This window comes from Mytilus trossulus, unplaced genomic scaffold (assembly GCF_036588685.1).
Source record: "Mytilus trossulus isolate FHL-02 unplaced genomic scaffold, PNRI_Mtr1.1.1.hap1 h1tg000380l__unscaffolded, whole genome shotgun sequence".
In the NCBI taxonomy this organism is placed as follows: domain Eukaryota; kingdom Metazoa; phylum Mollusca; class Bivalvia; order Mytilida; family Mytilidae; genus Mytilus; species Mytilus trossulus.
The window spans coordinates 19,699-35,638 of record NW_026963343.1 but is presented as its reverse complement, the minus strand read 5'-3'; positions in this window follow the sequence as shown (position 1 = coordinate 35,638).

The window sequence follows — 15,940 nt, the reverse complement described above, 5'->3', positions numbered from 1 at the left end:
AACCACTTGTCAGTTTCAGAGGAGAAGGCCACTTCATAAATATCAATGACAGTTTGACAAAGTTATTGATGTCTAAAAACACTACAAATCCAGACTTAATCTTAATGTTGCTGAAAGCAGATAGGGATAAAACTCAACAGACAGCCACCTAAAGAAAGTGTGTTTAACTGTGAGCAGGAGATCATTATTGATACCCCAATATACATAATATACATGATATCATTCAATAGCATTCAATCTACAAGAAATTACAATAAAATGCTCTACAGAGCACATCTTGGTATGTCTGCAGAGGTTGAACCTAAGAACAGTATATCTTAGTTAATATATATGTTCCATTTTAGCCATGCATTTTATTTATCGTGCAAAGTTGTTATATCTTGCCTACCAACTCCAATGTAGTAATGCATATCAATGGGAACTATGTGCCATTCACACTGTCGTGTTTTCAACGATTTAAACATTAGGTTACTATGCTTTGTAGAATGAATTTGTTGATACTATTAACGTTTAACGTCTGTTGAAAATTGGTAAATGCAATGATTTGTTAGAAAAGTAATATTTATGATGACTAGAATACGTCAGTCTTGTTTGGTTTGCTTTCAATCTTACCAAAAAGATATTGAAAAACTTGCATTTAAATGTGAGCAAGATTAGCGCAGAAACAAGTTAAATAATGGATATGATACTTAAATGCGTTCTTGGTTATTGAGTCCATCCTGTACCAGTACAGGAAGGTGTATGGCTGTTAACATATAATGCATGTATCAGTTGATTTATTCATTGATGTTTGATTTGCGTCCAATGTCAAATATAACATGAATGATCCGGACAGGAACAGACTCATAATCAAAACAATATGTAGTTTTTGCCGAATGGAAAGCTGAAGTCATCTGGCGTATTAAATTATAATCCTGGTATCTTTGATAACTGTTTTCACCACTGGGTCGATGCCACTGCTGGTGGACGTTTCGTCCCCGAGGGTATCACCAGCCCAGTAGTCAGCACTTCGGTGTTGACATGAATATCAATTATATGGTCATTTTTATAAATTTTATGTTTACAAAACTTTGATTTTCAAAAACTAAGGGTTTTCTTACGCCCAGGAGTAGATTACCTTAGCCGTATTTGGCACAACATTTTGGAATTTTGGGTCTTCAATGTTCTTCAACTTTGTATTTGTTTGGCTTTTTAACTGTTTTGATCTTAGCGTCACTGATGAGTCTTATGTAGACGAAACGCGCGTCTGGCGTATTAAATTATAATCCTGGTACCTTTGATAACTGTTTTCACCACTGGGTCGATGCCACTGCTGTCGGACGTTTCGTCCCCGAGGGTATCACCAGTCCAGTAGTCAGCACTTCGGTGTTGACATGAATATCAATTATATGGTCATTTTTATAAATTTTATGTTTACAAAACTTTGATTTTCAAAAACTAAGGGTTTTCTTACGCCCAGGAGTAGATTACCTTAGCCGTATTTGGCACAACATTTTGGAATTTTGGGTCTTCAATGCTCTTCAACTTTGTATTTGTTTGGCTTTTTAACTGTTTTGATCTTAGCGTCACTGATGAGTCTTATGTAGACGAAACGCGCGTCTGGCGTATTAAATTATAATCCTGGTACCTTTGATAACTGTTTTCACCACTGGGTCGATGCCACTGCTGGTGGACGTTTCGTCCCCGAGGGTATCACCAGCCCAGTAGTCAGCACTTCGGTGTTGACATGAATATCAATTATATGGTCATTTTTATAAATTTTATGTTTACAAAACTTTGATTTTCAAAAACTAAGGGTTTTCTTACGCCCAGGAGTAGATTACCTTAGCCGTATTTGGCACAACATTTTGGAATTTTGGGTCTTCAATGCTCTTCAACTTTGTATTTGTTTAGCTTTTTAACTGTTTTGATCTTAGCGTCACTGATGAGTCTTATGTAGACGAAACGCGCGTCTGGCGTATTAAATTATAATCCTGGTATCTTTGATAACTGTTGTCATTAGTTTTCAGTCGTCCATATATGAAAAGAAAGATTTTTTTTTTAATGTGTTTATTGGAAAAGAACTTCATATATATAATATAATTATAGTAAATAAGTTCATAGTACATCAGCAAAATCGAGACAAGTACATACAGTTGATCTTTTGAATCCTTCTATAAACGTATATTAATATTATTAATACTTTTAAAAAAGAATAGAAATTCTTAAACTAAGGTAGCATGGATTGGTTAGATGTTTTTATTACGTGAGAGTTAGCTTATAAAATCATTATTTTAGTTGGAGCCAGGGGTTCCAGCAGGTGTACGCTCTATGCAGTGGTTTATTTTTATAAAAAAAAAATTTTATGAACAAATTTTCTTTAAGGTAATTTTTTAAGGCTACACTATTTACTTGTCCACATCGCTTTTTTGTTTTGTATATATAATATTTGGTTAATAAATAGTATTATGAGATTTCTCATGTAGTTTTTTTCTATTTTTTCTAATATCCCAAATAAGACAATATCTAAATTAGGTGGAAGTTCAATTTGGACTTTGAAAATATCCATTTATTAACTTCTTCCCTCACATCAAAAACTTTTGGACATGTCCAGAATATGTGTTCAATAGTTTCTATTGAGTCCGAACAGAAAGTGCATTTATTGTTTTGTGAGACTTTAATTTTGTAGAGAAATTTATTAGTTCCCAAAATTAGGCTCCGAGTGTGACAGGCCATTATCACAATGCACATATAAACCTTTAATCAAGAATGTTTCCGAAAGCTTTATATTGTTGTGCATGTAGTTTCGTATGAATTCTGCTACACATTTCTCTGTGATAGAGCTATGGTCTTGGTATTAATACAGAGTAAAAAACCTTAACTCATCACCTTTATGATTATTTTACTGATACAACATTTTACAATCAAACGATATAATAAAATAAAAAGTTACAAAGATGATAGATATTTTTTTTTATTATCTGATTTTTAGGAATATAGTATTAAAATTAATATTACACGGATTTGTTATAACATGAGCAACACTTCGGGTACCACGTGTGCAGCAGGATCTGCTTACCCTTCAGGAGCACTAATATCACCTCCAGTTTTGGTGGGGTTTGTGTTGCTTATTCTCTAGTTTTATATGTTGTGTCATGTGTACTATTGTAAGTCTGTTTGTTTTTTTTCATTTTAGCCATGGCATTGTCAGTTTATTGTTGATTTATGATTTTGATATTGTCCCTCTAGTATCGTTCGTCACTCTTAAACAAAGATGATAAGAGGCAAATCTGTTAAATATAAAGTCAGGAGCCTGTTATTCAGTGGTTGTCGTTTGTTTTTGTGTTACATATTTGTTTTAAGTTCATTTGTTGTACATAAATAAGGCTGTTAGTTTTCTCGTTTGAATTGTTTTACATTGTCTTATCGGAGCCTTTTATAGCTGAAAATGCGAGATGGGCTTTGTTCATTGTTGAAGGCTGTACGGTGACCTATAGTTGTTAATGTTTGTGCCATTTTGATCTTTTGTGGATAGTTGGTTCATGGCAATCATACCACATATTTATCAATTGTAGATGTCAAGCTTATCATTAGTGTGATAAATAAGCCTCTTTACCGATACATATCCCCTGTGTTAGAACATTGCAAATTGTTCTATTAATCCATCTATATAAAACCCGATATGGAGATGATCTTAAAAGATATATATATATATATATACAAACACTGGCGTCTTATTGAAAATGATCCCTCCTTAAGCGAGATTTTTCCATCACCTCCCGTTATGGCTTACCGCAGACCAAAAAACCTCAAAGATATTCTAGTATCATCCAAAGTATCTAAACGGGAGATATCAACAATCGGAGGTTATAAACAATGCGGAAGGGGCAATTGTAAGTGCTGCAAAGTCGCCAATATAGAAACCCAGTTTATCAGCACAGTCACAAAGAAAAATTACAACATATTTATAACATCAAATTGCAAAACGCAAAATTGCATTTATGTTCTAACGTGTGGAACTTGCAAATTACAATATGTTGGTGAAACAGAAACCCCATTTAACATCCGACTAAATAACCATCGGTCATTTTATACAAAAGAAAGGAACTGCCCAATTACAAGACACCTTTTAAGAGCAGGACATGATTTTGAAAACATCACATTTCAAATTATTGAGAAAAATCAAAATTGGGATACACAAGGAAGACAAAAAAGAGAGAGATTTTGGATGCACCAGTTACGAACTCTTGAACCTGATGGACTCAATGAGAGAGACGAAAAAAGATTTCAAAGCAAATCAAAACCATAGTTATCTTGAAATCATACAAATTAATTTATAAAAATTCATACAATTAATTGAACATCTATAAATGAGTTAAACTTTTATTCCAACTTCATGTAGTTGTAGCTACAAACATATTTTATGACCGAATTAATATGTTACACCCATCCCTCAAATCTTGTATAGATTAAGCTACAAAAATATTTTTCTGTCATGCATCCGATTTCACCTTGAGAGATGCACACGCCTGATGAAGCTAATTTGTTTAGCGAAATATTGCGTATTTCTATTTAACATCTAATAGAACTTTTTAATGTATCAATTAGTGTGTTTTAGTTATATTCTTAGACATTTATATAATTTTAATTCAGTAACTGTATCAGTTTATTTTCACAAACTGATCCACGCTTAATTAGATTGAATGTTGATTGTTGCTATTTTTAGACATTATATATATATATATATATATATATAAACGCCTAAAAAAGTGTACACAACAACTCCAAATACAAAAAAAGGTAACTATAAATGTAATTATTTATAAATATTTCGGATAACAGATATCCTTCGTCAGTCAGATTCTGATGTGAAATGAATCATCTTTGAGTCTCGTTAGATTAAACTTTTACTAAATCTTGAATTTTATACAATAAAAAAAGTCAAACCGAACATCAGTATTGTATAAAATTCAAGATTTAGTAAAAGTTTAATCTAACGAGACTCAAAGATGATTCATTTCACATCAGAATCTGACTGACGAAGGATATCTGTTATCCGAAATATTTATAAATAATTACATTTATAGTTACCTTTTTTTGTATTTGGAGTTGTTGTGTACACTTTTTTAGGCGTTTATATAATTTATTTATTGTGTACATGTATCGTTACTCGTAACGATCCAGCGCCCACGTGGGGAAAATCGTTGACTACTATACAGACGTTTTATATATATATATATATATATATATATATGTAGGACTCAAATCTATGATGGGTTCCAGATCTATGCCAGATTCCTAATCTTTAGCAAATGTGATGTCGTAACATTCCAATTTATTTGCAGATTATTTTAAATCCTAATCTATGGCATTTTATAAGTTTCTTTATTTATTGCCAAACAGATGTATGTCGAAATTTTTAAAGGTAGCAAAAAGGCTGCCTTTAAGTTGATGCCAGTATAAGAATCAAAGAGCGTGATTACTCTGAGGGATACGACTACCATTGTTTTCATTGATACATGTGTTAGTATTATTTACAAAAATAATTCAACTGCATGTGTAAAATGCTCAGTAAAATGTAATTTAAGTAATCTCATTGGTTATTTAACTTTGAAAAAAGCCAATCCTCGATAAAAATGTATGAACAATGTACTGATTGTGTTTTATGTTTGTACTATCATTTCCAAGTTTAGTTTCAACAGAAATTACCGAGATTGAGGGAATTTATTTCACTTCGTACCTTATCAGCTATTTTCCTACGTGACTTCTAGGTGACACCCTTTTTCTACCTCCTTAAATATTTAATTTCCTTTGGATAAGTGGGCATAGATCCTTTCCGTACACATTCCTCTGTTCAAATTTCGATCGCATTCAATATAATACGACATCTATAGACATAAAGAGTTATTTTTTCTCGACGTATAGTCCTATTTTGATTCGTAATTAACGAATGTATAAGGAAGACAACTCGTAGACGTAATATGAAAGGCCCCCATTTCGGCTGAAATGGGGTGTTCTAATTGATTGGACTTACTTCATCAATACCTACCTTGACCAAAAATTCAACCTGAAGTGGATCAAATAGACGGTGGAACAAACGTTGAATGATAAGTGAAAAACTAAAACTTTATTTTTTTAACTTCGTGCTGTTTCTTCATAACGATAATGATGAAGCTTTTGTTTAAATTTTAACATATTCTATGTTAATAATGTTCTAAAAACCAATCCATATACAACACTTGTACAAGAGTGTACTGGAACAAGATATTGAGGCTATGAGAGAATCTAGGAAAGCTACAAATGTAAGTCTTCATGACTTTTACTGCAGAAAGAACAAAACAAATTTCATGTCAGTTTTGAATACAATACACCTTTCCACTATCTACTGATAAGCCCGCCCCCCTTAGCAACACATGGCAACCCAGCATCTTAGGTCAAGCTAATCAACAAAATGGCGGTTATTATGAACATTTGATAATAACAAAGTAAAGAAAATGTTATAAAAAATTATGAAGAGCAATATATATATGTTTTTGTGTTTAAATATGATAAAATAGTTACTCCTCAAGAGTTGAGAGATAGATTTATGAAATTCTGATCATTTAATTGAACTATTAAAACTAAAAGAAACAAATAGAATATTGGAATTTGAAGCTATACTAGATTACTTTCATTCACAAAAATGTAGTTTTCACAACAAGATATAGAATATGATATGATTGATAAGATAAGTTATGATGATAAATTACAACTTTAATTAAGCATGGATAATGCATGTTGATAAGTGTGTTTACTATGTAGACACACACTGCAGATGGTCAACTTGTAATACAAGCATTTAACCAATTTTCTTTTTTTAATGTCCATAGATAACTTATACTGATAACTAAAATTCCTATCACAAAGTAAAAAGTAAAGAACAAAAGAAAATTAATTTTTTTTTTGCTTACATGTATATTTGGTCATTGAAGTTCGTCTTGGCTTTAAATTCATATAGACTCTTATTCTTTTAAGATAGAAATATTTGCATATTGTACCTTTTTATATTCAAATTAAGACAAGAGTGCACACACTGAAATGTCTCGCCTTCTTTACTAATCATTGATATTATGTTGATAGTCCTAATATAAGTTTAAAGCTTTATTACAACTGTCACATAAACTAAACATTAACCAAGATAGTTAAACAAAGACCAATGAACCATGAAAATGAGGTCAAGGTTAGATGAACCATGCCAGGTAGACATGTACAGCTAACAATGCTCCCATACAACAAATATAGTTGACCTATTAAAGTTTTAAAAAAATAGACCAAAACACAAAAACTTAACACTGTGCAATGAACCGTGAAATTGAGGTCATGGTAAAATAAAATCTGCGGGACTGACATTTAGATCATAATATATTTCAGTACACCAAATATAGTTGACCTTTGGCATATAATATTAGATAAAAAGACCAAAACTTAAAAAAATAACTTTGACCACTGAACCATGAAAATGAGGTCAAGGTCAGATGACATCTGCCCGCTAGACATGTACACCTTACAATCATTCCATACAACAAATATAGTAGACCTATTGCATAAAGTATTAGAAAAACAGACCAAAACACAAAAACTTAACTATAACCACTGAACCATGAAAATGAGGTCAAGGTCAGGTGACACCTGCAAGTTGGACATGTACACCTTACAGTCCTTCCATACACCAAATATACTAGCCCTATTGCTTATAGTATCTGAGATATAGACTTGACCACCAAAACTTAACCTTGTTCACTGATCCATGAAATGAGGTCGAGGTCAAGTGAAAACTGTCTGACGGGCATCTAAATCCAATTTGTAAACCAATCGAAATCTTGTGTTTCAAAATATATATTTTTTCATCATTTTAAAAAAAATACTATTAGCATGTAAAACATATTTTAAAATCAATAAGCACTACCATCCTATTCCTTTTTAATTGATTGATTGATTAGTTTCATTTATTGAAATAAACTTTTATTTTGTTGGAATTTGACAATTTGACCTTCCTCTACCCTCTTACATTGATTACTTTCCCTAAAACAATATTAACAAGTAATCCTGTGTTAGGATGCTAACAGAAAAGTCACCAAAACGGACCCCACATCATTGTTTTACGGTATCAACGATGCCACATAACCTGTGTGTAAAGTTTCATTAAATTTAAAGGATTTTGATTTTTTTCACATTTTTGCCGTTTCCATGGTTACGGCGGCCATTTTGGAAATTTTAAAGTGAAAAGTAATGTCTAGATATGGTAGGCAACATTTGTTTAAAGTTTCATCAATTTTGAAGCATTTTGAAAATTTTCACATTTTTGGAGTTTCCATGGCAACGGCGGCCATTTTGGAAATTCCGAACTAAAAAGTCAAGTCTACATTAGCTTCACAACATATGTTTTAAGTTTCATTTAATTTGAAGCATTTTGATTTTTTTCTTATTTTTGCTGTTTCCATGGTTACGGCGGCCATTTTGAAAATTCCAAAGTGTCACTTCTGCTGCAAATTGTTCACTCTATAATTATATACCATCATATACCATGAAATGTCTCTAGAACAAATTTAACATTGATGTTCTAGAATATTCCATGAAAATTCACCCCCCTAAAATTATGCCATGGAGACCCCCTACTGAAATAAAATTAGTGCCAAGTTGAAGCAGACATGTGTCTCTAAATATTCATAAGAGAATATATAATTCCATCTACTCTACATACAGTGGAAAATTTAGGAAATGTAAAAAAAAATTGACCCCACCCATCTTTGAGCCCCCCTAATTATGCCAAGATGGCACCCTAGTATCATGGACATTGGGTTCTGCACCCCCCATGATGCAGACCCTTACCCAGAAAAAATATAAAATTTCCATCCTCTACTCCTTCCAAGAAAATGGTAGGACCGTTTAAGGGGTTAGAAAAAGAAAAATAAGAATAATAACTAGATTTGCCATTGCAAGCAATAGCGGAGGATGTCACCCCGTTCTAGACTTTGTCACAGTAGCAGCAACCAGTTTGAGTGTACCAAAGTCACATGGCACGTATAGTATACATGCCTTTGACCCCCCCCCCCCCCCCCCCCCTTTTCTCTTCTCGTAGACTAAGAGTGATGTCTATATATAGTTGGGGAACTCTTTAAAATCTTAAATTAGACACACGCGCGAAGAAGAAAGGTGGTGTCACGTGATACCGAAGTATATTATCGTGGAGTTAGTACATTACTATTCTTTTTAGAGGGGACCTTGGACAGACAACATGTGTATATATTGACGGAGCGGCATACTAACTGTTCATTTTATTCTTCAATATCTCGCGTATCACACGATACATGTATTTTATCTTGTACAATTTAATTACACGCTTATCGATTGATTTCAGCTAATGTGTATATTTTTGCAGGTGTTCAATTAACGGATGTGTACTTTAATGCAAGTGCAGAAATGTCAATTATGTGTACTCTTCGTGTTTCTCTCTCTCTCAGTGGCGATTTTCTCTCTTAAGCACGATTTTCGTATAGAATAGAAGCACTTTGAATTATGTATTAGTTTTCTTCTAGCATATTCTAGAAGACGTTTTTCACATAGTCTTAATCACAGAATTTTGTCTCAAATTTTCGAGTTTTTTTTTTTTTTTTTTTTTTTTTTTTTTTAGCTGTTTCCATGGCAACGGCGGCCATTTTGAAAATTTCAAAGACATGACAATACAAAATAATTTTAACGGGAATGAGTTTAAAATCTGTACAAAAATGTTACTTTGACGTTTTTTACCATATGGGCCCCATGTGCACTTTAAGCGTTATCTCCATGGTAACAGCAGCTATCTTAAAAATTCCAACGGCAATGAATTCTACAGTTTATACTACTGTTTTCTACTTACGGGTTTTTTTGGTCGTATCTGTAGCGGTTTATTTTCTATGAATTAATTAAGGATTTATTTTCGTTTTTTTCACGTTTGGACGGTTTCCATGACAACGGTAGCCATTTTGAAAGTTCTCAAGATGGAAGTCACGCCTTCTATCGATGAGTTATTAGTTCTGAAAGTTTTATGTAATTTGGACCATTTTTCGGTTTTTTACATTTTTGCCGTTTCCATGGTAACGGCGGCCATCTTGAACCATTCCATGCTTCCTGCAACTTTGCACATGGGGATTGTCATTATGGTGCAATTTTATAAATACATGTCAAGGCATCTCCGAGAAATCGGCTGGACAAAAAGTGTGGAAGAAAAAATTCGTAGAATAACAATATATCCCCCCTTTTTCAAAGGGGTGACATAATAATACGCAAAAGTCGATTGTTCAACAGATAATTAAACGTATTTTGTTTCATAAACTCAACGTGAAAGATATGTGGATTGGTTGATTGATGGTTTGTGATCATGATTGATCAATCATTGATTGATTAATCGTTTGATTGATTGATTAATCGATTGATAGGCAGTTTGTAAAATGGGAAGGGGACGTTTTTTTCCGATATCTGCACTTGACTCATTACTTGTTTGATCTCAAAACTTGATTGATTGATCTCTTATCATGATTTGATCACTTGAATCATGATTTGATTGATTGATCAATACTTTGTATAGCATAATGTGACACATTTTGCATTGGTTTATTCCTTGTCTATACGTTTTGTGCTGTTCAGTGACAAATATCTGTGAACAATTTTACACGTACAATTGAGAAAAATACTCTATTTCCTGTTTTCTCATCAGAAAAAATGAATAGCGAATGAGTTATTCTAACACTAGATTTGCCATTGCAAGCAATAGCGGAGGATGTCACCCCGTTCTAGACTTTGTCACAGTAGCAGCAACCAGTTTGAGTGTACCAAAGTCACATGGCACGTATAGTATACATGCCTTTGACCCCCCCCCCCCCCCCCTTTCTCTTCTCGTAGACTAAGAGTGATGTCTATATATAGTTGGGGAACTCTTTAAAATCTTAAATTAGACACACGCGCGAAGAAGAAAGGTGGTGTCACGTGATACCGAAGTATATTATCGTGGAGTTAGTACATTACTATTCTTTTTAGAGGGGACCTTGGACAGACAACATGTGTATATATTGACGGAGCGGCATACTAACTGTTCATTTTATTCTTCAATATCTCGCGTATCACACGATACATGTATTTTATCTTGTACAATTTAATTACACGCTTATCGATTGATTTCAGCTAATGTGTATATTTTTGCAGGTGTTCAATTAACGGATGTGTACTTTAATGCAAGTGCAGAAATGTCAATTATGTGTACTCTTCGTGTTTCTCTCTCTCTCAGTGGCGATTTTCTCTCTTAAGCACGATTTTCGTATAGAATAGAAGCACTTTGAATTATGTATTAGTTTTCTTCTAGCATATTCTAGAAGACGTTTTTCACATAGTCTTAATCACAGAATTTTGTCTCAAATTTTCGAGTTTTTTTTTTTTTTTTTTTTTTTTTTTTTTAGCTGTTTCCATGGCAACGGCGGCCATTTTGAAAATTTCAAAGACATGACAATACAAAATAATTTTAACGGGAATGAGTTTAAAATCTGTACAAAAATGTTACTTTGACGTTTTTTACCATATGGGCCCCATGTGCACTTTAAGCGTTATCTCCATGGTAACAGCAGCTATCTTAAAAATTCCAACGGCAATGAATTCTACAGTTTATACTACTGTTTTCTACTTACGGGTTTTTTTGGTCGTATCTGTAGCGGTTTATTTTCTATGAATTAATTAAGGATTTATTTTCGTTTTTTTCACGTTTGGACGGTTTCCATGACAACGGTAGCCATTTTGAAAGTTCTCAAGATGGAAGTCACGCCTTCTATCGATGAGTTATTAGTTCTGAAAGTTTTATGTAATTTGGACCATTTTTCGGTTTTTTACATTTTTGCCGTTTCCATGGTAACGGCGGCCATCTTGAACCATTCCATGCTTCCTGCAACTTTGCACATGGGGATTGTCATTATGGTGCAATTTTATAAATACATGTCAAGGCATCTCCGAGAAATCGGCTGGACAAAAAGTGTGGAAGAAAAAATTCGTAGAATAACAATATATCCCCCCTTTTTCAAAGGGGTGACATAATAATACGCAAAAGTCGATTGTTCAACAGATAATTAAACGTATTTTGTTTCATAAACTCAACGTGAAAGATATGTGGATTGGTTGATTGATGGTTTGTGATCATGATTGATCAATCATTGATTGATTAATCGTTTGATTGATTGATTAATCGATTGATAGGCAGTTTGTAAAATGGGAAGGGGACGTTTTTTTCCGATATCTGCACTTGACTCATTACTTGTTTGATCTCAAAACTTGATTGATTGATCTCTTATCATGATTTGATCACTTGAATCATGATTTGATTGATTGATCAATACTTTGTATAGCATAATGTGACACATTTTGCATTGGTTTATTCCTTGTCTATACGTTTTGTGCTGTTCAGTGACAAATATCTGTGAACAATTTTACACGTACAATTGAGAAAAATACTCTATTTCCTGTTTTCTCATCAGAAAAAATGAATAGCGAATGAGTTATTCTAACACTAGATTTGCCATTGCAAGCAATAGCGGAGGATGTCACCCCGTTCTAGACTTTGTCACAGTAGCAGCAACCAGTTTGAGTGTACCAAAGTCACATGGCACGTATAGTATACATGCCTTTGACCCCCCCCCCCCCCCCCTTTCTCTTCTCGTAGACTAAGAGTGATGTCTATATATAGTTGGGGAACTCTTTAAAATCTTAAATTAGACACACGCGCGAAGAAGAAAGGTGGTGTCACGTGATACCGAAGTATATTATCGTGGAGTTAGTACATTACTATTCTTTTTAGAGGGGACCTTGGACAGACAACATGTGTATATATTGACGGAGCGGCATACTAACTGTTCATTTTATTCTTCAATATCTCGCGTATCACACGATACATGTATTTTATCTTGTACAATTTAATTACACGCTTATCGATTGATTTCAGCTAATGTGTATATTTTTGCAGGTGTTCAATTAACGGATGTGTACTTTAATGCAAGTGCAGAAATGTCAATTATGTGTACTCTTCGTGTTTCTCTCTCTCTCAGTGGCGATTTTCTCTCTTAAGCACGATTTTCGTATAGAATAGAAGCACTTTGAATTATGTATTAGTTTTCTTCTAGCATATTCTAGAAGACGTTTTTCACATAGTCTTAATCACAGAATTTTGTCTCAAATTTTCGAGTTTTTTTTTTTTTTTTTTTTTTTTTTTTTTTAGCTGTTTCCATGGCAACGGCGGCCATTTTGAAAATTTCAAAGACATGACAATACAAAATAATTTTAACGGGAATGAGTTTAAAATCTGTACAAAAATGTTACTTTGACGTTTTTTACCATATGGGCCCCATGTGCACTTTAAGCGTTATCTCCATGGTAACAGCAGCTATCTTAAAAATTCCAACGGCAATGAATTCTACAGTTTATACTACTGTTTTCTACTTACGGGTTTTTTTGGTCGTATCTGTAGCGGTTTATTTTCTATGAATTAATTAAGGATTTATTTTCGTTTTTTTCACGTTTGGACGGTTTCCATGACAACGGTAGCCATTTTGAAAGTTCTCAAGATGGAAGTCACGCCTTCTATCGATGAGTTATTAGTTCTGAAAGTTTTATGTAATTTGGACCATTTTTCGGTTTTTTACATTTTTGCCGTTTCCATGGTAACGGCGGCCATCTTGAACCATTCCATGCTTCCTGCAACTTTGCACATGGGGATTGTCATTATGGTGCAATTTTATAAATACATGTCAAGGCATCTCCGAGAAATCGGCTGGACAAAAAGTGTGGAAGAAAAAATTCGTAGAATAACAATATATCCCCCCTTTTTCAAAGGGGTGACATAATAATACGCAAAAGTCGATTGTTCAACAGATAATTAAACGTATTTTGTTTCATAAACTCAACGTGAAAGATATGTGGATTGGTTGATTGATGGTTTGTGATCATGATTGATCAATCATTGATTGATTAATCGTTTGATTGATTGATTAATCGATTGATAGGCAGTTTGTAAAATGGGAAGGGGACGTTTTTTTCCGATATCTGCACTTGACTCATTACTTGTTTGATCTCAAAACTTGATTGATTGATCTCTTATCATGATTTGATCACTTGAATCATGATTTGATTGATTGATCAATACTTTGTATAGCATAATGTGACACATTTTGCATTGGTTTATTCCTTGTCTATACGTTTTGTGCTGTTCAGTGACAAATATCTGTGAACAATTTTACACGTACAATTGAGAAAAATACTCTATTTCCTGTTTTCTCATCAGAAAAAATGAATAGCGAATGAGTTATTCTAACACTAGATTTGCCATTGCAAGCAATAGCGGAGGATGTCACCCCGTTCTAGACTTTGTCACAGTAGCAGCAACCAGTTTGAGTGTACCAAAGTCACATGGCACGTATAGTATACATGCCTTTGACCCCCCCCCCCCCCCTTTCTCTTCTCGTAGACTAAGAGTGATGTCTATATATAGTTGGGGAACTCTTTAAAATCTTAAATTAGACACACGCGCGAAGAAGAAAGGTGGTGTCACGTGATACCGAAGTATATTATCGTGGAGTTAGTACATTACTATTCTTTTTAGAGGGGACCTTGGACAGACAACATGTGTATATATTGACGGAGCGGCATACTAACTGTTCATTTTATTCTTCAATATCTCGCGTATCACACGATACATGTATTTTATCTTGTACAATTTAATTACACGCTTATCGATTGATTTCAGCTAATGTGTATATTTTTGCAGGTGTTCAATTAACGGATGTGTACTTTAATGCAAGTGCAGAAATGTCAATTATGTGTACTCTTCGTGTTTCTCTCTCTCTCAGTGGCGATTTTCTCTCTTAAGCACGATTTTCGTATAGAATAGAAGCACTTTGAATTATGTATTAGTTTTCTTCTAGCATATTCTAGAAGACGTTTTTCACATAGTCTTAATCACAGAATTTTGTCTCAAATTTTCGAGTTTTTTTTTTTTTTTTTTTTTTTTTTTTTTTAGCTGTTTCCATGGCAACGGCGGCCATTTTGAAAATTTCAAAGACATGACAATACAAAATAATTTTAACGGGAATGAGTTTAAAATCTGTACAAAAATGTTACTTTGACGTTTTTTACCATATGGGCCCCATGTGCACTTTAAGCGTTATCTCCATGGTAACAGCAGCTATCTTAAAAATTCCAACGGCAATGAATTCTACAGTTTATACTACTGTTTTCTACTTACGGGTTTTTTTGGTCGTATCTGTAGCGGTTTATTTTCTATGAATTAATTAAGGATTTATTTTCGTTTTTTTCACGTTTGGACGGTTTCCATGACAACGGTAGCCATTTTGAAAGTTCTCAAGATGGAAGTCACGCCTTCTATCGATGAGTTATTAGTTCTGAAAGTTTTATGTAATTTGGACCATTTTTCGGTTTTTTACATTTTTGCCGTTTCCATGGTAACGGCGGCCATCTTGAACCATTCCATGCTTCCTGCAACTTTGCACATGGGGATTGTCATTATGGTGCAATTTTATAAATACATGTCAAGGCATCTCCGAGAAATCGGCTGGACAAAAAGTGTGGAAGAAAAAATTCGTAGAATAACAATATATCCCCCCTTTTTCAAAGGGGTGACATAATAATACGCAAAAGTCGATTGTTCAACAGATAATTAAACGTATTTTGTTTCATAAACTCAACGTGAAAGATATGTGGATTGGTTGATTGATGGTTTGTGATCATGATTGATCAATCATTGATTGATTAATCGTTTGATTGATTGATTAATCGATTGATAGGCAGTTTGTAAAATGGGAAGGGGACGTTTTTTTCCGATATCTGCACTTGACTCATTACTTGTTTGATCTCAAAACTTGATTGATTGATCTCTTATCATGATTTGATCACTTGA